Source organism: Amblyomma mixtum, chromosome 6 (assembly GCF_055824585.1).
Source record: "Amblyomma mixtum isolate Tamu chromosome 6, ASM5582458v1, whole genome shotgun sequence".
NCBI classification, from domain to species: domain Eukaryota; kingdom Metazoa; phylum Arthropoda; class Arachnida; order Ixodida; family Ixodidae; genus Amblyomma; species Amblyomma mixtum.
Genome location: NC_143017.1, coordinates 127,999,690 through 128,021,433, shown reverse-complemented (window position 1 = coordinate 128,021,433; position 21,744 = coordinate 127,999,690). Strand labels below are relative to the sequence as shown.

At 50.7% G+C, this 21,744-nt stretch overlaps 1 protein-coding gene across 3 annotated transcripts in view; it reads right to left on the bottom strand.

Moving 5' to 3' along the window:
* The window catches only part of CdGAPr (GTPase-activating protein CdGAPr), a 234,806-nt gene that overhangs the window by 192,994 nt on the left and 20,068 nt on the right, over positions 1-21,744 (bottom strand). Inside the window, exon 1 of one of the 3 annotated variants that reach the window (XM_089549124.1) lies at positions 13,908-14,054. The exons of the other annotated variants lie outside the window; for them this stretch is intronic. The gene's annotated coding sequence lies outside the window, so the exon portion shown is untranslated. Of the gene's footprint in view, positions 1-13,907; positions 14,055-21,744 lie in introns of those variants that run through there. 3 annotated transcript variants of the gene reach the window in all.

The following is a 21,744-nucleotide window of genomic DNA, read 5'->3' as shown; positions in this document are numbered from 1 at the left end:
CGCATCTGCAGTTCGGCACGAGATAAAAGCTGCACAGTGTCCCTTACCACAATAAAAAAAGTTTAACGTCGGGTTAAAGAACAGATCGACTCAATATCACGCGGCCTTGGAGCGCCCGGAGAAGCCAACCGCGTCGCAAAAACACGCACACGAAACAAACAGGAAAAAAAAAAAAAAACGAGAGAGGCGTTTTACGATGTCCGTCGCCCCGCCTCATTGCGGCAGATGCTGTATCTCCAGTAAACGGAGCGACAGAACGACGCCTCCGAGGTCGACAGTAAAACAGGGTCGAGTAAACTAAGCGATTTTAACACAGGCACGTACGCCCTCGGAGGCAGCTTTGACCGCTTTATACGTTACCGCAATACGTTAAAACCCTGATGCGAGTCGATACGAGAAATAAGGCCTACTACACATGTTTAGCGCAGATATGTTGCGCTGTTTGCACCATGCATTTCTGTAGAATTTTTCGACCCCCCTCAAAAGAAGAAAAAGAAATGGGGGCCAATGAGATATTCAGGCAAAAAATTTTTGCCCCGTACGTCTCACTCCTAAATCCACTCCGGAATGGGCATTATCATCACCAAACATGTCCCGCGAACTGCGGTGCATATTTGCTATAAACACAAACGGAGTGCACACGTACTCACGCGAAAAAGGCGGCGACAAACGAGGCACGCGTACGACATGCAAAGCGCGTACAATCGACATGCTATAACTGCGCGTCTACATGTATACAGTGTGCAACATGCACAGGTCGAATGTGTAACACGTACAGTGAGACAACAGTGCCCGCTGCACCTGTCATATGTGTTCCTCGTTCGTCACCGTCTTTTTCGCGCGAGCTATGCATATAAACAAACTGGGCCACTTTAAAGAATCACTTAGGAAGCCCATGCACCTCCTAATGATAACCTTTGGGTCTGCCCGAAGCCTTGGCAGCTACAGCCTGTTACACTATTCATCCCATATTTATTTCACGACTATATATATTTCTTGGTAGCAAGCCCGTGTTTTATTTGTCATCGGCGTTCAAGACGCTTTCAGTGTCTGGCCTCAAAAAAAAAAAAAGAGAGAGGAAAACAAAAGATACGTATACACACAGCGGATAGCCAGAATGGCAAGGTCGCCACGTGAGCCAGCGCCTATGTGTAGAGGAACACTACACGACGCACACGAAGTCTCACAAGAGCGGACCCAGGGGTGCCCTAATAGACACGTGTTTCCCTTCTATCTACATCTGTCTCCATCAAGCGGAGCAGTCAGCCTGCAATACGCGGCGCACATCAACCAGAGACCGCGTCCACGGCCGTTCCTGTTTACGGTCGCGCGGGGCTGACCGCGGTGGCGGCGCAGCTCCGATTATCTGAGGCGCACTTTTTCATCCCGAACGCGCGGGACGAGTTGGGCTGCAGCCGCTGCGCCAGCTACAGGGCTCTAAACGACAGCGAAACGCAGATACAACGCGCTAGGTTAGCGCCGCAGCCAGATGGAGTCCATGTTTTACACCTTCGCTCCCGGCTGTCTGTCCATGTCCTTTTATTTTTTTGCAACCTCTCTTTCTTTACGGCATGCACGGAGCGATGTCCTCGTAACCGAGCGGAGCGGAGACGAGGTTTACAAGCGTGGTGATAGAAAGGAAAGCAAAAATGAAGAGAGAGATAGGGAGAGAGCGCGATGAGAAAAGCGAATGGGCGACCAAATATATACGTATATCAGCAGCCACAGCAACCAAGAAGCATAGGCGATTTTGTTTTTGCGGTGTTGTGTACAACGAGCCCCTCGTTACCCTTCCCTTATAAACTTCCAGCCGTTTCACCCTCGGCTTTACGGGGCGAAGAAGTGAGAGCGCAGTTTCACCGCCATATTTGCTCCCACACCACGCGACCACACAGGCGTATTTCGACGGCCTCATTCCTAGGCGCACGCTATAGGATAATTCTAATTGACAGGCTTATGAACACGGAGTCATGCAATAGCAAGACTTGTGAATGGACCTTCGCGTACGACTTGGCTCTTATTTCGCTGAAACAAGAGGCCCCAATAAATCCAACCCCCCCCCCCCCCCTCCACCCTTCTCCTTTTTGGTGAAAGGTTTCATCTACACCATCATCCTCAAAGGTTCCTTCCAGCCAGAGGCACCTGCAGTCCATAGGGAGACTACACCAATTCCAATCTCGTCAACCCAGACAAGGATGGCACACTAGAAAAGTTCGTCTCTTTCGCCCATCACCGTCGTTAAACGGACACAGAAGGCAATTCCAATCGATCACTTTTCACAACAAAAGTTGATCCCTTGGCTCTTTCCGGCTATGCTGAAGATTGTCCGGTAGCAAAATACGCATTTACCGTAGGGAAAATGGAATTTAAAAAACCTTCGCCCCAGTCGACTCAGAATCGTGACGTCCTTACCGAAAAAGCCGGGTTGTCACCATTTTGAAGTTTACGGTGGTGTGGTGTAGCGTAGCCTCTTGGACCCAATCTCAGAATTCGGTGTCGATACACAGAGTTTCTTAAACTTAAAAAAAAAAATCGTTTTCGGTGAGAGTCGTCTCACTGTGATTAGAACGCGATAGCCTGTGGATAGAGGCCAAGTCCTCAGTGTCTCTTATAAAACGCCCCTTACGCGGACTCGCTGTGGGCGAAGAACGTTTTAATCTCCGTCAAAACAAAAAAAAAAGAAAAACTTGGCGGACGGCTCTCTTCTTCGGACAAAACCTGAACACGAACACAACTCGTGAACAAGTAAAGCAGAGAACACATGGCTTTGCCCATGTGTTCTTGTCGCCCGTTTGCTTTTCGCATTGTACTTTTATTACGCACGGTTCCATAGTAATGCATGACGTTATCATGCATTTTGGTTTTCTTTTCATTACATCAAAATATGACCACGAACATACTTTCTAGCCCCCGCCCCCCCCCCCCCCCCCCCCCCCCCCCCCCCTTATGTAATGCCTTACCTAGGGCCCTTAAAAACAATAAATGACGATGATGATGACGTTGTTCTGTGATCACGTGATGTGACGAACCCCAGCTGGCCCATTACGGAGTCAATCATGCAGCCCGCAGCGTTGCTTTGGCCCGTAAAAACGCAGTGACCTGAACACCGTTCAGCCGTGATGTCAGCCTTACCCAAACACACGCATGCGCCTTTCTTTTTCTTTTTTTTCCCCAAGTATAGCAGACGGGAGAAGGAAGACGACGACCGCCTCAGGGCATCCAGTCACACCGCATAGATTCTACGCTTCGGTGGAGAACGCCGTCGCAAAACAATCAAAGCTTGTCCTCGATAGACCGGCCAACCCGCGGGCGACAAGGTACGAGTCCGCACTTGCGCCCGACACTAATCGCAATTAGCCAACCCCCGCCCGCGGCAACGTCCGCTATCCTCGGTCTCCTTTGTTTTGTACGTCCTCGCAGCCAGTCCAAGTCCCGACTGTACGGCCCTAAAAGCCGCGCCCCGTTGGCGAATGGCTTCACCCGACTGGGTTTCGCAAAGACGCAGCGCCGAACTGACGGGGCCAACGACTGTGCAGCCGCTGTTGCGCAAGCATGGAACACCGTCCGAGTAGGCTACCGCGGACACGGTCCGTACACAACACGCGCTGCGATGCGTGCACGTGCGTCATATGCGGCGAGTCGTCGATGTAGAGCGTGCGAATTTCCCAAGAAAGGCATCCGCAGGCAAACGACCGCCAAGGAACACATACAGTCTTACGGAGAGCCCGTTCCAACCGCATGTAGGACTGCTTGCCAAGAGCGCGTCCATCTCGGAGCGCACTGCGCTTAGCGAAGAGGTTTCTCACGTCGATATTATTAGATGCATAATAAAAGGCGGCTCCTTCGGCGCGCCACAGTGCCTCGCCGTTTCGAATCTCTGAGCTCAACGGCAGTTAAGCACAGATGTGCACTGATGGACATACGACTGATGGCTAGCGGCGACAGCAGGGCTTCAGTCATGCGGAAGCAAAAATATAAAGAATAAAGAGAGCATCAATATTTTCTCTGATCCTTTTTTCTCCCGGCCCCTTTTATAATTCTCCGCAATGAAGGAATGCAAAAACAAATAAATAAATATCAGGGTGGTCGCCGTCATAGCGTTTTCATTACATGACTACCGAGTTTTGAAACTCTCCATGGGCTCCATGCATGGGATTCTGGTATACTATGACTGGTCCAAAATTAGGAAACTACGACGGGCGCGCAGCGGAGACACTCTTCGTCCCAGAGGTGAGCGAAAAGTCCGGAGGTCCCCTCCACCCCCCTACCTCCCCATATTTTTCTTTTCATGGTATGCTCGCCCATGTACTATCACCTAGCATACGACGGCGGTGGCCAAGGAGGACGTCATTAGATGTTTTTAGCGTACCGGAGACGTACTAGCCGATACGTATACCGGTTTGTCGGACGCCTTCTGCGGATGCGCAGTGGCATGGATCCGGTCAGGCGGGGCCAATGCGCGTAAACAGGTACACGCCTACGCTAATACTTCTCCGGAATGATAGAAACTTCGAATGACGCATCGGAAACGCAGGAACTCGGGTAAGAGTGGTTCAGAAACCTCTTAACAGAGCCTTATTACATCACTCGAGCACGACGACGCCGCGTTCGCCACCGCGATACGTCAAGCCACATCCCGCGCACGTATACACTCTAAAGAGTCCGCTAGAGGACGGTTTTTTGCTCCATTTTTTTTTCACCCATATCAGCGTATTCGTGTTCAGAGTGCGCGTGAATTGGTCACGCTTGTCCGCAGTGCACCCACGTTACAGCGCGAACAACACCAGCAGGCGATGCGATTTCCCAACACGCGCAACTGCTGTGGTCGACGACATGCTCTGACAAACACCGCTGCCTCTGAACAACCATGCGCACCGGAGGGCAGGATCGTCTCAAAGCGAAAGAAGGGGGAAAAAAAAAATCATATTCGGCGCAACGCCAGTTTATTATTTTTCTTTATTTCTTCGTCACTGTCAGAAAAGAAAGGCCCGTCTTGGGAGACGGCAAGCCGCGAAAGAAATGCCCGAACAGGAGTCGTTAAAAATCGGCGCTCAAAGACCCGGTCCGGGAGCAGGGAGTCTGCTCCTGTAATAACGAACAAAAGGCATGGCATCAAAAAATAATAAATAAATAAATATATGAGAGAAAGCAGCAGCTATAAAAATTGTGAGAAGAAAACGGGGGAGGGGAATGCGCGGAGAAACGGTGTTGACCCCCCCTTCCCCGTACTAATATTAGACCACATCAGTCACGACCTCCATTCAAGCGCCGCATGGGCCGGGCATTGAGGCAAGTCGGTTCCAGGCGCGCACAAAGGCCGCATATCGGCCGCGAATTAAAACCGGAGCGGCCCTTCTCCTCCTCCGTGACAACGCCTCGAAGATGGGGGCCCCGTCCCATGTGCCGGCATGAACGAGGACGAGCGTACAAGGCGCACAAGCACGGCACCACGGCCAGAGAAACGACGGCACGACTTCAATCATCCGAGCCCCGTCCCGGGCGCGCCGACTCTTTGCTCGTATTATTTTATCCCCGTCTTGCGCTTTGTCCTCCCTCCTCGAGTAGCAAGACCATAAAAAAGAATGAATAAATATCTAAATCTAACTTGCGTCTGACGAATGGAACTGCGTAATATGCTGCAGGGGCGCTCCTCCGGACCGAAATTCGTCGTCCTCAGGAAAGCCGAACTTTAGAAAAAAAAAAAAAAGCATCAAGCAAGACAGGCAACTTGAGGAGCTTGCATAAGTGTGAGCTCTTATTACGAGGCCACCCATCCAGGATAGATACGCGCTAAAGACAGGACAAAGAAGTAGAAGACAACACGCACGTCTCTCCCTCTCTCTCTCGCACACACTCTCTGTGTTTGTGTGAGCACGCGTGTGCGACTGTGGACTACAGTTTGGCCCTACGTGTGCAAGGCCATGGACACAACAAAGAACGCGGCTGCGACCTGTGCAAAGCCCCGTTCCACTCGAAGGTTCGAACTGAGACGAGCAGCTCGTCACCACACCGAGGACTAACAGGTTCTGCTTATCGTATGACACGGTTCCGACCGTGTCAAACGTGTTCCACCGCCGCAGTGAACGACTCGAAGATGACGTCGCGCCCACCCTTCCTTACAAGTGCTGCCCTCTTGCGCGTAGATGAGGAAATATTGGTGGCAGCAACAGGGGAATTAGAGACAGTGCCAACGAGCTGGTCACACGAGATGGCAATAAACGCTCTGGAGATGCAACGGTAACACTAAAACGCATCACGCGTAGCCTTCGTCTGCGAATACACGGGCACCGGAAGATGATGGCGCATTTCTCTTGGGAACGATGGATAGACGGGCAGTGCTTGGCAACGCAAAATCATGGCGACATCGAAACGACTTTTCCTTGGAAATACGATAGAAATTTAGAGCTACTTTGACAGTTTTAGTACACTGCCATATTTTGTTATTGCCAACAGGAAGGATGAAAAGAGAAAGAAAACATCGTGGTGCTCTGAAGCGTTAAAAATAAGATCCTAATGTCCTGGCTCACCGTATACTTGCTGTGGAATGCGAGAGATGAATACGACAAACCAGGACTGAACCGCAAGGGTGCATGAATCTAGGCGAAATTATTGAGGTTACCTCGGATACATTACTTGAAATAGAAGCTATACGCGAGTTCGTGTACCGTATTTAAAAACAAATTACTATACACAGTCACTACCAGGAATTCCAGGATAGCGCCCAGCCAATACCGCTCAGCCTAGCGGCCTATCGCTTTCGGTCCTGACGCCACTCGGTCATTGTCTTCCTTTATAACATCACGGATGACGTCAGCGCGCTATTTTTGAACGTTCAAAGCCATGCGCCATGTGACGGCAGCCAAGGGAACTATAAACGCTACTCCCGAGTTCCTCGTAATAAGCAGAGTACTTTGCATTATAACATTCTTCTTAATAATACCGTAAAAAAAAAAAGCGCCGAGGAAGTAGGTGCGTCCACAGCTACCGTCGTTCCAAACGCGTCCTTTAAAACCGCCGAAAACATGCGCTACAGCTCCATGACAAACACCTCGCCGATCACCTACAGCCACACGCGCTCGAGACCAAGGGGCCAATCCGCTGCTGCGCCGTCCGTGTTCCCAACAACGTCGACTCGGTCATTGCTCTGACCAAGCTGAACAGGACCGGGTGGCGGCGCTCAGCAGAGCAACGTCGAGGCGAGAGCAGGAAACCGCCGAGCGCCAGAGCACGACATCGCTATATCCACGTCGCGCGCACATTAACCACATCGGAGTCTGCATACCGAGAGATAAGGCACGCGCAATCACGCGGCAGGCTGTAACTTTCCCCATCGAACATCGCCACACAGGGCGAGAGTGAGAGCGAGCGAAAGTACGGAGCGGCGCGCGCACGAGCGCAATTAAGCACGCTTCGATCGCGCGTTCCCTAATGAAGCAGCGGCGCTAGAGGGCGCGAAAGTGCGCGCGGGCGCTTCCCAGCTCGTCTTAACCTAGAAAAGCACAGAGGCGCGCGGTGCCGGGACCGAAAACGGTCACGAAAACGTGACCACGACGATCGGACTACACCACAATAAGTAACAGCACAGGAATATACAATCGTCGGCACGGGTGCGCGCGGCAAAGCTCATCATCACCACCACCACGGCCCCCTAAAGGCTCAGCGTCCTGAAAGCGCGCGTTCGCACCGGTGGCGCGCCAGCTTCGGGATGCTCGCAACTATACAGCAACTCTCTACCCCGCCTAGCGCGAACACAAAGGAAGGCGTGCCTGCCTCCACATGCGGGGAAAGAGAGCGCGGGAAAATGAGCGTGATGCGTCCAACCCGCCATGGCGCGAATCGGAGGCGGCGCGCCTCCCTCGAGAAAGTGCGCTGCCGACGCCCCTTGCACCACACACCAGCAACTCACCCGTTTGCTGAGCTCCAAGGAAGGCTGCTGCATGGTCGGAACGTCGATCTCAAGGAGCACAAGCTAGACAAAATTAGCCCAAAAACAAGTTTGGCTCTGTTTGGAGACCGTATAGAGACCATATAGTGTCTAGTGATCAAAAGAAAACATGAAACGTGTCTAAGTCGAACCTTGTTTTAACGAAACGTTTTGTTAGAAAATAATGGATATAACGAAGAAACGACGATTCCCCCTGAAAGTTCGGTCAACACGGGCTATAACGAAGCTACGGCTATAACGAAGTAATCGCCGGGCCCCTTCCACAGTCGTTATAACGAGCTTCAACTGTACTACTACAGAGTATTCGATGTTATCTCCTAAACGCTCGCGTCAGGAAGGCTAGTGCAGCGCGTCGCTCTGGGCAAGGCGACTTCACTTCAAAGAGCGTCATTTGGCACCAAACCACAGCGTTACTCGGAACTATAGGGGCAGGAATGAATGATCAACGATACCACTAGAGAGAGGCGTCACAACAGCAACCCTACGGACTAGAGTCAATACAGTTCTATGCTTGACTCGTGGCGTCTCGCTTCACAGTAGTGCAGTCCTTTCGCGAACAAAACGCGTGGCGAGACGATCTCCCGTTATTCTTATAACAGCTGCCGCGCCGCCATGTAGAAATTACTCGTTGGAAGTCCTTCCGTAATGCAAATTTGACAGCAAAAGCTTTCCTGAACCCCACAGTTCTCTACGAGAATTGTATCAAGCGCGATAATGAAGCCCCTATAGCTCGCAGAGTGCTGTAAAGCAAACCAGACAGAACTCGGAAGTCTCAGTTGAGTTTCAGAAAAAAACAACAGCAGTCGCTCACCGCGTGGTAAGGTATGAGCATCACCATACAAACGTATAAGGTGCATTACGGCAGCAGGCTTCCTTCGACGTCGACCGTTATCATTCCGCTCGGCTATTATATGTCCTTTCAACATGCACGACAGACCACGCGTCCCGTGCTTGAAAGAAAATTGAGCGAAACCCCGCGAGATATATGCAGCAGTCCCAAATGGTTCGCGTCGCCAGGACCGTCTCGCGCCAAATGGCCGCACCAACGTCGCTTCCGATATGCGCCCACGAAGGAAGTCGTTTGAAGTCCCATTTCCGGCTTCATTTTGCGCATTTCACTGCCATTTCCTTTCTATTATTCAGCACTGCACGAAAAACGACGCAGAGGCCTCGGCGGAAGCCGTACCGGTCCGCTGGTTGCGCAATCAAGCACACAGTCCAACCGGGCCTTCCACGTGCCGTCTCGCAATCTCGTTCCGCACACGCTCCAGTTCGGACCGCGGCGCTGCAGCTCACGTTGCGCGCGAGCGAAGAAAGCTCGCTTCACTTTCCGCGCGAGCTTCGGCGGTATGCGATCAAATAACGAAGGGCGGAACAATGCAGCCCTGCATATTACCCGGCCGGCAGGTCGTCCCTTCGACGGAGATATCTCACGTGGCCCGCACGCTGCAACGTGCACATTCACATTCCTAACAAGATCCCTGGCATTCCTTTGCAGAGATCCAGCGGTGACATGCTCTGAGTTAAGGGACCCGCGCACATGGCGTAGCAACGATTGGCGTCGGAATAACATGCGCCAGTGCTTAGATCGCAACTCTTCAAATCCACAGAGAGCAATTGCTGTCATCGCCTCGAGGACCTTGCTGCACAAGTATGCGCTTTGATTCCGGCGTTCCTTCACTTAAGTGAGTGCGTAACAATGACAGGAGAGAGAGAGGAAAAGAAATCAGTTACGGCATGCTTTAAGTTCAAGGTGCAGAGACGCCAAATGTTAGTAGTGCTTTCTCTCTTGAGAATGATGCGAAGCACATAAGAGAACATCCGACAGCCACTGCATTCCGCCATCAAGCGGTAAATGATTTAAAATTGAATTTTTTTTTTCTCATGCCGTTTCGGCTTCGGTTTCAACAGCCAAATGACGGCTGTGATGTACAAGACGCGTTCATGTCCCGTGAGGCAAACAAAAACTGCAGTATAGTCGTCGTTTTCTTCAATTAAATTCACATATATTCTTACGCAAGCCTGCTCAAGAGCTGGAATGACAAAAAATGAATAAGCAACGGTTATATCGCAGTTTTTACACGACTTACGTGGCATGAACGCGTCGTGCACGTCAGAGCCCGCGTACGACGACATCTGATACCGAAACACGGAGAAAAAAAAATCAATCATAAATTATTCAGCAGTCGTAGATGAATTTCACGTCGTGACTCATGTATACCTTTTGTCTAGGACATCACTCCAAAGAAGAAAACATGCATCTAAAAATTTGGCGTCGTGGCACTGAACAAGCAACGCTAGGTAAAACGAAGTCGTCCGCTTCAGCCGAATAAGGTTCTGGTCGGCGTGTTTACTTGTACATACTGGCGCTGTTGTCCTTCGCTATACATTATAACTGACCTCGCCCAGAGACTGATACACACTTTCGATTCTAATGCGTGCACATAGCCCTACTGGGGCCTCCAGCTGCTCTGCAACCGTCTGCAACTGCTAGGAACGCAACAGAAATTAGTTTCGCGCTCTGTCACGGTGTTTCATGTATTTTAATTTAACACCACAATTTATAATAAAAATACTATAATATAAAAGTACTACGATCGAGCATTACATGTCATGTACCGGAAATAATTCGCGCTCGAGCTGTTTGTATTTAGCTATTCCTTAACTAGATGGCGGCACTGTGTCTACATTTCTCATTCACATAATCATAATCCCCGAGGCATTCCTTGGGCGTTTTGCCTGCGGAAATAGCGTTGGCTATAAAATGCTCTCCTATATCATATTTTGGCAAATTAGAGCCAGAGGCAACCATTTCAAAAGAGTCTTTCATCTTAAGCTGAACCCCCTTTGTTAACCTCAACGTTTCTGCCCATAGGTGAGCACCGGTAAGATACAGCTGCTGTATACTTTTCTCGTGAGGGATATTGGTAAACTGCCATTCATGATCTGAGAGAACCTGCCATATGCGCTCCTTCCCATTCTTGTTCTTCTAGTTATTTCCCTCTCATGATCCGGATCAGCTGCCACTACCTGCCCTAAATAGACATATTCTCTTACTACTTCCAGCACCTCGCCACCAGTTGCGAACTGCTGTTCTCTTGCTAGACTGTTGAATATTACTTTGGTTTTCTGCATGTTAATTTTTAGCCCCACCGTTCTGCTCTGCCTGTCTAACTCATTGATCATGCTTTGCAGTTCATGTCCTGAGTGACTTATCAAGGCAATGTCATCAGCGAATATCAGATTACTTAGGTATTCTCCATTAACTCTTATCCCCAACTCTTCCCATTTCAGGCCCCGGAATACCTCCTGTAAGCAGGCAGTGAAGAGCATTGGCGATATCGTGTCTCCCTGCCTGACACCTTTCCGTATTGGAATTTTATTGCTGACTTTATGGAGAACTATAGTAGCTGTGCAATCGTTATAAATATCTTCCAATATTTTCACTTGACACTCTTCCACACCCTGATTTCGCAATGCCTGCATGACAGCTGAGGTTTCCACTGAGTCAAATGCTTTCTCGTAATAATGAAGGCTATATAGGGGTCGGTTACATTCTGCGCATTTCTCTATCACCTGATTGATCGTGTGAATGTGGTCTATTGTCGAGTATCCTTTACGAAAGCCTGCCTAATCATTTGGTTGACTGAAGTCTAAGGTTGTCCTGACTCTATTAGTGATTACCTTAGTAAATACCTTGTAGGCGACGGACAGTAAGCTGATCGGTCTGTAATTTTTCAAGTCCTTGACGTCTCTTTTCTTATGATTAAGATAATGTTAGCGTTCTTCCAAGCTTCTGGTACTCTCGAGGTCACAAGGCATTGCGTATACAGGGTGGCTAGTTTTTTCTAGCACAATCTCTCCTCCGTCCTTCAACAAATCTTCATCCTCATCCTCACCAGCTGCTTTCCCCCTTTGCATTGTTCCTATTTAGTTCATGCACCGTTAAACGTGCAAAACCCGTTAAATACTTTTTGCCGGAGTCACACTTTTGTTCCGCACCATGCCGTATCCGGCACGGGTACTCAGGGCGTGGCCGCAGGAACGCTTTTTTGAAAGCAACAGTTTAGAACCTTGGCACGAGCCAAGATCCTTGCCGATACATTCCCTGCGGCATTATTCGAGGGGTCGAGTTTTTTTTTTTTTTCCCTCCCCCCACGGAGGTCGACAATACAAAACAAAAAAGAACCACACAGAAAATGCGCTCGACTTGCTCCGGGCGGAATCAGTTCATTGCCTGCGGGAAACAAGCGCGCGTGCATAACAAGAGCTGACGCAACCAGCGAAGACCGGTCTGCAGGTACGGCAGGTACGCAGCCCGCAATCGCTTAATTCCTCCAAAACGACCGCGTCCTTCGATTTCCTCATCGCCACGGTACAAACGAAGACAAGCACGGCGACCACTGTCCCCTCCCTTGTCCTAGCCTAGAAAAAAAAAAGAACATGGAGGATGCCGCAACCCTCATTCCGTTCATCAAGCTGTTCTCAAGAGCCCCGATAAGACGACAGCTGATGTTAGGGCTAATAAAACGCACGACGTTTACCTACCCTCATCTCATTTACTGCCGCGCAAATGCACGGAGACGTTGGCTGCAGCAAATGCGGTTGCCAGTGCTATTCGTCCCACTAAATGGAAACAAAAGGCTGCGCACACTACACAGCAACTAGAGGAGGAAGAACTATCAAATAGAAGCTCTTAGCCTGTAACGACACCAGGCAAGCTACTTCAGTGGAAAATATCCCCCCCCCCTCTCCCGTTCTCCGGCCGCGCAAAGCAAAAGGGTGAATTGGGTGCGAACACGCACCAGACGCTAAGGCAATTAAATTTAATCTACGGACAAAAAAAAAATGTGTGTATACGGACGGATACCCCGCTTGTAGTCGCAAGAAACCAAGGGCGCAAGGGAATGTACCACACAGCTCATGTACCACACGCATGAACACTCATTTCCCCACTGGCCAACGATGCCGGCGGCAAAGCCACTGCCCGCCAGTTCAAACACGTCAAACAGGCACGCGCGTTCTACACTCTTCCCCCCCCCCCCCCCCCCCCCATGCATACCTCGACGTTTGCATGCCGCGCACCTGGTACAATTTTCCCCGCGTTGCACAACACCGCAATCCCGAGACCGGGCCAGCATAAACACGGGCAATGGCGGAGCGAACCGCGCGTAGCGTCGCGGCCAGCTAATAGTCCACCGCTATTGCTCCAGAGGCACCCGCGTCCCAGCGCGGCCACGAGTGCGGAATGGAAGCAAACCGCGTTTCCGTCCCGCCAAATACGACCGCAACGCTACACACGAAGGTCGTCGTGGTCGACATGGAGGGCCAGAAACCAATCGCGCGCCTCTATATTAGCACGCGCGTCCGCGCTGGGAGCCGCCGGTGCGAGCCGACGCCCTTCCGCAATTACGCGCATGTATACCACTGGCTGACACACTATACTGACGCACGCCTCGTGCGTTCAGTGCACAGTACGTAAGCACGCACGCACGCACGCACGCACGCACTCCATGCGCGCTTGTCTATCTCGCATAGCCACGGCCGCCACCGTCGCGCGCACACGCCAGCCGATGGCGTTCCCAAAGCCAATTACTGGCGCCGAGCGGCGTCCCCGACGCAATGCCGAAGCTCCAGGTCAGCTCCACTTTCCCGGGCCACCGCGGCCGGTGAGAGAGAAAGGGGGTAGGAGAGACGTAAACAGCGCTGGTACGTTCGCCCGCAGAACAGTCTATACCGCAAAGACGCGTGTTACGCGACAACCGAACGTACTACCAGAAGCAAAAGTTATAAATATAAGCCAACCGGACCGAAATAAGGGAGCAATGACTCGCTGTCATACCCCCAAGCGCAGCCATGCGGATACAAAGGAAAGCTATACAGGTCACACAGAAACTTCGTAGTTTCTACATTCAAAAGTACATACAAAGTGAAAAGGGCAGAAGCAGCTGATTATACGCACGTGTCCACGGCAATACGCGCCGGCGCACGGTCCTGGGATGCCAGTCACGCATGCAGACAGGCAAGTGCAGTGTGCCACTTTGCCACGCCAAGTGATCGCTGTCGAGAACTGGTCCAGTACTCGCTCGCGCTCGCCGCGTTCCCGCGTGCGCGCAAGGGACGTCCCGCTCGATTCCTTGATAGATATGCACTTCGCCGACCGATTAAGAGACACGGCGCCGTGAAAGGGAGCCCTATCTGTGCGACACGGAAATATCGATCTCTTTGTTTGCATGCCGATCGTTCATTCTTTGTTAGTCAGAGCAGGCTGGTATATAGCGATACTAGACATCTCGATTTTTTTCCGTACCGTATGCCGCTACTAGCTCAGTAGTAGTAGTAGTAGTAGTAGTAGTAGTAGTAGTAGTAGTAGTAGTAGTAGTAGTAATAACAATAGTATGCGAGTACTAACGTGTCCCGAAGCTGCATGTGAGCTATATACTAAGAGATCCGATCTGCATCCAACCATGGCTCAGCAGCCAAAACGACATGGCGGCCGAGCCACTACAGCAGACAATAATGATAATACTGCAAACCCTCAATCGGCCTTCCACTCGGTTCCACTGAGATCCGAGATAATGAAGTCGTTTCAGACCTCACGATCGTGATGTCGATGGTGCTGTACGGAGTTGAACGCCCCATATCTGCATATATATGGACTACGAGAGACGCCGCAACTGAGGGCTTCGGATCAATTTCCACCACCAGAGGTTCTTTAACGTACGGCTGACATCGCACGAGGCGTTTATTTGCATTTCACCTCCATCGAAACGCAGCAGCGCGACGACTAGAATTCGATCCCACGGCTCAGCAGTCGAAAGCCATAACCATCAAGCCACTGTGGTGAGTGCGTACATAATGCTGATCGAGACAGATAAATATTCCAATTACGGTCACTGTGCAAGAAAGAGCGCCTTCCATTTCAAGAGGTTCAGTACGTAGACAACTCCGATATCGTACCAACGCTGACTACGAAGATAGATGGAATGTGCACAGTGGTCCGGACGTTCGCACTTCACCGTCAGCCGTCAAATTATCATCAGTGCCACGTACACTTCGCGAAATCGAGATAAACGGCTTTCGAAACATTCAGAACGAAAATACCAACAATCGCCCTTGGGAGCTTTCGCTGCGCAATTGCAACGCACAACACACGTACCCTACAGGAAGGCGGGCGTCGTCCCAAGTTTCAAATGCGCGCGGCCTTTGCAAACAGACACAACACCCTCATTTTATTTTTATTTCGAGCACGTGCACGCGGAAGCACGCGCGTCACGAGGCGAAACCGCGTTGCACCGCGCGTCGCAAGACAGGCCGGGGGCTCGAATGTCGGCAAGTATGCATAATAAAGTCTCGGATTATTTCGCGCAGCACCGCCCCGTCGACACTCGGAGAAGGGGCTCGTCATATCACAGATTACGTGACGAGCCACGCAATATCAGCCGGCGGGAGCAAAAATACCGCGAAGCCCTTTCGCACGAGGCTCCTGGGTATTGACGAAACCAAGCCTTCAGCGTCCCATGAAGATTTTCGCAGCTGCAGCAGTCAGAAACCTTTGAGACTTATTATTTAATGACATACTGCAACCGCATAACCTCTACAAGAACAGGGAAAGAAGAACATTATGGTTTATGGGGGTTAACGTCCCAAAGCGACTAAGGCTATGAGAGACGCCGTAGTGGAGGGCTCCGGAAATTTCGACCACCTGGGGTTCCTTAACGTGCACTGACATCGCACAGTACACGGGCCTCGAATTTCTCCTCCAAAGAAATTCAACCGCCGCGGCCGGGACGGAACCCGCGTCTTTCCGATCAGCAGCCGAGCACCATAACCACTGAGGCACCACGGCGGCCTAGAAGAACATTATGTTATGGTGGAAGCATACACACAAGAAGCCCAAAGAAATAGTAACAACTAAATACGCCATACAAACCGCTCTGACGTAGCCCAAAACCTCCACATTCATCCGCGTATAGCACGCACACTGTGATAGGCATAAAGCCTATCACAGCAAGCCTATCAAAGCCTATAAAAGGCATGAATTGCAATCCTGAGACTGTCATTCTTTAGTGTTATTAAGGAAGGTAAAAGAATGGTTTGGTTTGGTTTATGGGGTTTAACGTCCCAAAGCGACTAAGGCTATGAGAGACGCCGTAGTGAAGGGCTCCGGAAATTTCGACCACCTGGGGTTCTTTAAAGGCCCCGTGCCCACCCCAGCGCAGCAGACACTCTCTACCTCTCTTTGAGCGAGCCTCCTCTCCTTCCATTCCCTCCTCGAAATTCTTCTCTCCCGCTCCTCGTCGAGTAGGCTCGGCAAGGCAAAATCACCCCTTCCTTCTCCGGTGTAAGCCGGAGGCGTGGTGTCTGTGGAGTGCGTCACAGGGCGACGTCATGGCCCCGCCTTCAATAGAATTCTTTTCTTGGTTTTTGCATTTTCTCCGCACACTGAACGATCGAGAGGCGCGATCGGCTCGACCACCTAGACTTGTTAGCGAGCGCATCCTTTCATACATCTGTTTGTCATTCCCAGTTAACGAGCCACCTTTTCATTTTCTTTTAGGCCTCCCCACCGTTTCACGAGCGGAGGGGCGGAAGTCGGTTGTGTTCGAAACACACGGCGAAGCGCGGACCCGGCAACCGCCCGTTTGCTTTTCTCCATGCGTGTTTGTGTTCTGTGTGTTTGTGTCTTTTCTCCGCTCCAAAGCATATGTCATTCATTGGAGTCAAGGCGTACGCAAGATGCACGAAAGATAAGGGGTGTGTGTGCGCAGCGGTCATGTGGGCGAGCGAGGGAAAGGCTCTGCTGCACTACTAATTAATACCTTGTTTTGGGGGGCTCGCATAGAAGAAAAGAAACTGAGAAGGGAGCGCGCACGCAGAGCGTCTCGTGACGTGATCACGGCGGGGGGGGGGGCGAGCCAACTCCCTCAGTTTTACTATTTTTTTACTTTTTATGGCTAGGGTTCAAGGCTGTCGCCGCACGCTCCCTCCGCAGTTTCTTTTTTTTTTTTTTTGTTCCTTCATGCGGGTTTGTAGGCATGAGCCAGAACAGAAGGCGCTGCGGAAAGCGTTGTGCAGACGACACGACGCCAAGGCTACGCCCAACCTTCTCCCGTCAGTCAGAACGATGCACCAATGGAGTGCCTTTAGCGAAAGTAGCCCCCCTTGACGTCAGCGGGGTGCAGAGTAGTGGGCCGGGCCCGTTTTTGAAGGAAGGAAAGAACGAACGGGCTTTGATTTGAATTTTCGCAGCTTTTCGGGGCGCGCATGGCTCTAATATTTTGCAGAGGTTATCTTCGATGCCTCATCTATGCAGTGGGCTTGTTTTTCAAAAATGTCCGGACCCTGGTCAGTGGCCCTTTAACGTGCACTGACATCGCACAGTACACGGGCCTCTAGAATTTCTCCTCCAAAGAAATTCCAGCCGCCGCGGCCGGGATCGAACCCGCGTCTTTTGGGCCAGCAGCCGAGCACCATAGCCGCTGAGCCACCGCGGCGGCACGGTAAAAGAATGGAAAATGATGGGTTTAACATTCCGAAGCGCAGCCGTAGTGTACACCTCAAACACGAATACGCCTGTACGGATGCAAAAAGGGAGTAAGTTGTCCTTTAGCTAACACCTCTTTATAAAAGGAAGGGTGCTAGAGGACAGGTTACTCCCGTTTTACTCTTTTCTCGCCCGCGGTCGAGATCCTACCCACGATTTTTGGACCAGCAGCCGAGAGCGCCAAAGCCACTGAGCCACCGCGGTGGGTCATCAACAAAGGAGTCATGGCTCGTTTACAAAGTGACTCCATTACACTGGCGCCCACTGTAACACTCGCCTGTTATCTTGTACACGAGGCACTCTTATTCATCGGCGATAACACTCGCCGCAGTATCGAAAACAATGTCCCGGAATTAGTCACCGTCACGAGAGTACGTTATCCTGCAGCGATAATTGCGTCGTTCGATAACACCTCCCTTCACTTCATCCTTACTCGAACTCCCGACATGACACTGAGGATAAGAACATATGAATGCATATCAAAGGCACAGGAGAAACGATTCCTTCAAAATCAACAGGAATCAAAAGCCTTTTCAAGGTGGGCATTGGGCCAGCTGCAACATAACTGGGATTTCTGCAGCCTACATACGTATTCTGGCTAGGTTTGAAAGTTTCATGGGTAATCTCATCTCGCTTTTTAGCGCTTCTTTACGCTAGGCACTGCAAGCAAAGAAAGAAAATCAAATAAAAGGAAACATAGATGCTATAAACAATAACGCGGTCCTAAAACTTTAAAGGGCCCGTGCGAAGGTGAAAAAACGAGAGTAAGGTTTGTAAGTGAAGGCCATGTTCTGAAGATAAGCAAATAAAAAACATTCTAAGCTGGGCGTTGCCGCGGCGGAAAGATAAAAAAAAAACACGGTATGTTTTTGTCAGCGTTGCTGACGCCGCAGACAGCCGCTCCAACTCTATCACTCCATTGTCTTCGCAGAGAACGCGTATGCGCACGCAAAAAAAAAAAAAAAAGAAAGACATGCCAGCAAAAGCGAACGAAAGCACATAAAGGAATCAAACGGAAAACCCAAACAGAGCAGAATTCACCTGGGATAAACATCCGCAAAAGAGCGATACTCGGAAACGCTTTGTAGCTGACGATGTAGGTTTTTGCGGGTGCAAATGAGAGATGTATACCTGTTTTTCTGTTAGGTTTCCAGCTATGCTTCTAATGTTTTTTCTTTCCTCTTTTTGACACGGCTGAGTGAACATGCAAGAAAAGGTTTGGTTTGGTTTATTGTAGTTTAACGTCCCAAAGCGACTGAGGCTATGAGGGACGCCGTAGTGAAGGGCTCCGGAAATTTCGACCACCTGGGGTTCTTTAACGTGCACTGACATCGCACAGTACACGGGCCTCTAGAATTTCGCCTAAATAGAAATCCGGCCGCCGCGGCCGGGATCGAGCCCGCGTCTTTCGGGCCAGCAGCCGAGCGCCGTAACCACTGAGCCACCCCGGCGCGCAAGAAAAGGTAATACACAAACGAAATAAGACTCTAGCGATGAATGGGAGACCACGCTGAGAAGCTCCGACGAAAAAACTCAGCGCTTTGCCGTCCGCCTGGCGGCCGAGCTGAATACCTCTTCTCCTAGACTGGATCGGATGTCCTGCGGCCGCGGTGCGACAGACTGCCTCTCTGGACGCCTGCGTGCGGACCCGCAGGTGGCTACCGCGCCATATTCGGCGGAAATAAATGTTCTTCCTCCTCCTTAGAACTCAGAGCCAGTTACTTTGTGTCTCTCCACCTGTGCCATCTGTTTCTCTCTATATATTTTTTTCATGAAGACAAACTTCTTTTCAGGGCTAAGAATCTACTCGAGAATAACGCACCAGGCGTTGCAGGAAAGAAACTGAGGGGTGCAGAGCGTGCAGACGCCAAATAATTTGCAAACACGTCGCCTGTAAAAGCGGCGAAGCCGCACAGAATCTGCCGTTCCAAACAAGCAAACTTGAGACGCTGGAGAATGCATTTCACTGCAAGCGACCAAGGGCAGCGTCTGCCTACGGAGAAATACTGAATCGGTTGTTTAATTCGTCAGTTCGCTGGCTGATATGATTGATTGATTGATTGATTGATTGATTGATTGATTGATTGATTGATTGATTGCCGTATGAAGTGGTTGAGCTCAAACTCGAACGCACAGATTCTGGCGATGAGGTCCTCCGTGAAGAAGTGCTCCAAATGAACGTCGACCATGAAGGACTCCCTAAAATGACGCCCTCCGAAATCTCAGAACAATTGTTTGTTTGTTTGTTTGTTTGTTTGTTTGTTTGTTTGTTTGTTTGTTTGTTTGTTTGTTTGTTTGTCTGCGTTCCGTCTTCGCTGAGATGCGGCCGCCACGACCGAAATTGAACTCGCGACCTTGAGCTGAACAGCCGAACGCCACTGCGAATGAGCCAACACTGAACTGTTCCTCGCTGAAGAAGAGCCTCCAATATATGCACACGCAACGGGAGCAAATCTGCTCGACCAACGAACTGGTGACGTCACACGCTGTTTCGCGCAGCTGCCAGCTAGCCGGGGACGAAGTCCAATACACGCATGCTGTGTGCCCTGAGCGGAAAGCCTCCCTCTACTCGAATGTATATCGTGGGAAGTTCCCGCAGGGCAAGGCGCAATCGCTGGTACGCAAACAGAAATAAAAAATGCAATGAGCGACAGAGGAAATCGACCGCCGTTCCAACAATTACGACCAGCAGTAGCTCTTTTCCGCTTCATTTGAGCCGTCGCGCAGGGGGGAAACGACGCAGTTTGTCAAGCCATTAGGTCGCCAATATTGTCTTCGGTAATGGTCTGGGCGGCATCGATCTAACGACGTATCTAAATCGTTCGTCAAAGAATAAAGGGAGAGAGAGAGAGAGAGAGAGAGAGAGAGAGTCTGTTCTGATTACCACGTCCTCGCTCCACTGCGGACGAATTGCTGGGTTTGCTCAAGGTCTCCAAAGCACGCTACTCCATAACTCATTGCCCAGGGGCTATACAGCCCTGTTACGCAAGCACGTTAGCCTTAACGCGTCGCATCGGTCGCTGTCCTCTGCCACGGGCGGCGCGCTACAGCGACAAAGGCCCCAAGTGGCCCTCTTCGCGCGAAGCGTGCAAAGCGGCAATCAGCCGAGGCGAGCGTCAAGCGCACACTAGCGATCAGGTCGGCTTCCGAGGAGGCCCGCTGGGCGATATATTTTGCGCGACAGACGAGGCAGAAATGGCGTGAGCATCGATTATTCAAACGAGCAGTTCGGTGCCGAGCACGCTGCTTCGACGCAGCTAGCCGCAACGAGGCCGCGGCGGCGACAACAGCAACAGCGAGACCGAAAGAGACCGCTGGCACAAAGCAAGAAAAGAAACGGGGTTGCACAGCGGTTCCGCACGGTACAACCGCAGTGCAAAGACTGATCGGCGGCTCCGCACGGTGCAGTCTGGGTGCAAAGATGGGGCAGATCGGTGAATGCCCCGCGGAATTTCCCCCATCTGAACACAAGGGTGAACTTGATCGCCCTTTTGTCGTGCTTCTGATTAAAAGAAAACCTCCTGGCTGTTGAAATGAATAACCTGTGTACCACCCAGCGCATGTCGACGAGAGTGCATACAACAGCGGATACTAAACTTCATATACCTAAACCTGAGCGAAATTGTTCTGCCCTAGCCACTCTAAACGATTACCATGAAACACTCCGAGTAACGAAAATGGATACAGTGCTACACCAGTATCTCCCATTACAGACAAATTGTAAGACGATTTCTCGTTTACGTTTGTTTAATAAAACATAATACGACATTCTCGCTCTCTCTCGATCAACTTCGCACCATCCATCTAGTCGCATTCGTAAGTAAGGCGTGCATGTGGCATTGTCGTGCAGCGCATTACAACTCATTCTTCACCAAAACCAGTAACAATAACCAGCATTTATCACGCACAAACATAGGAAAGCCAATTCATTTCAGAAGCTCAATAAGTAACCCTCTATTAATATGTCAATGCATACCCTTGTTTTTTTTTTGCAATTTTTTTGTTTGCATCTGCTGTCACCCCCATACGCTTCTTGAACTAGCTTTGCAAGTTTCCATAGAGCGCCGGCCTCGCCAGCAGAGTGCGTCATAAAGTGGCGGCCGCAAGCAGTGTGGTGTGGCGTAGCGTGGCACGGGTCGGAACTACGAGGGGGAAGTGCCAGTTAATTTCATCCCGATAGTATGTCATGTACAGAGAGCAAAGCGCTTGTCTACAACACAATCTGGGCGTGTTTCGGCCTGAACGCGCGATA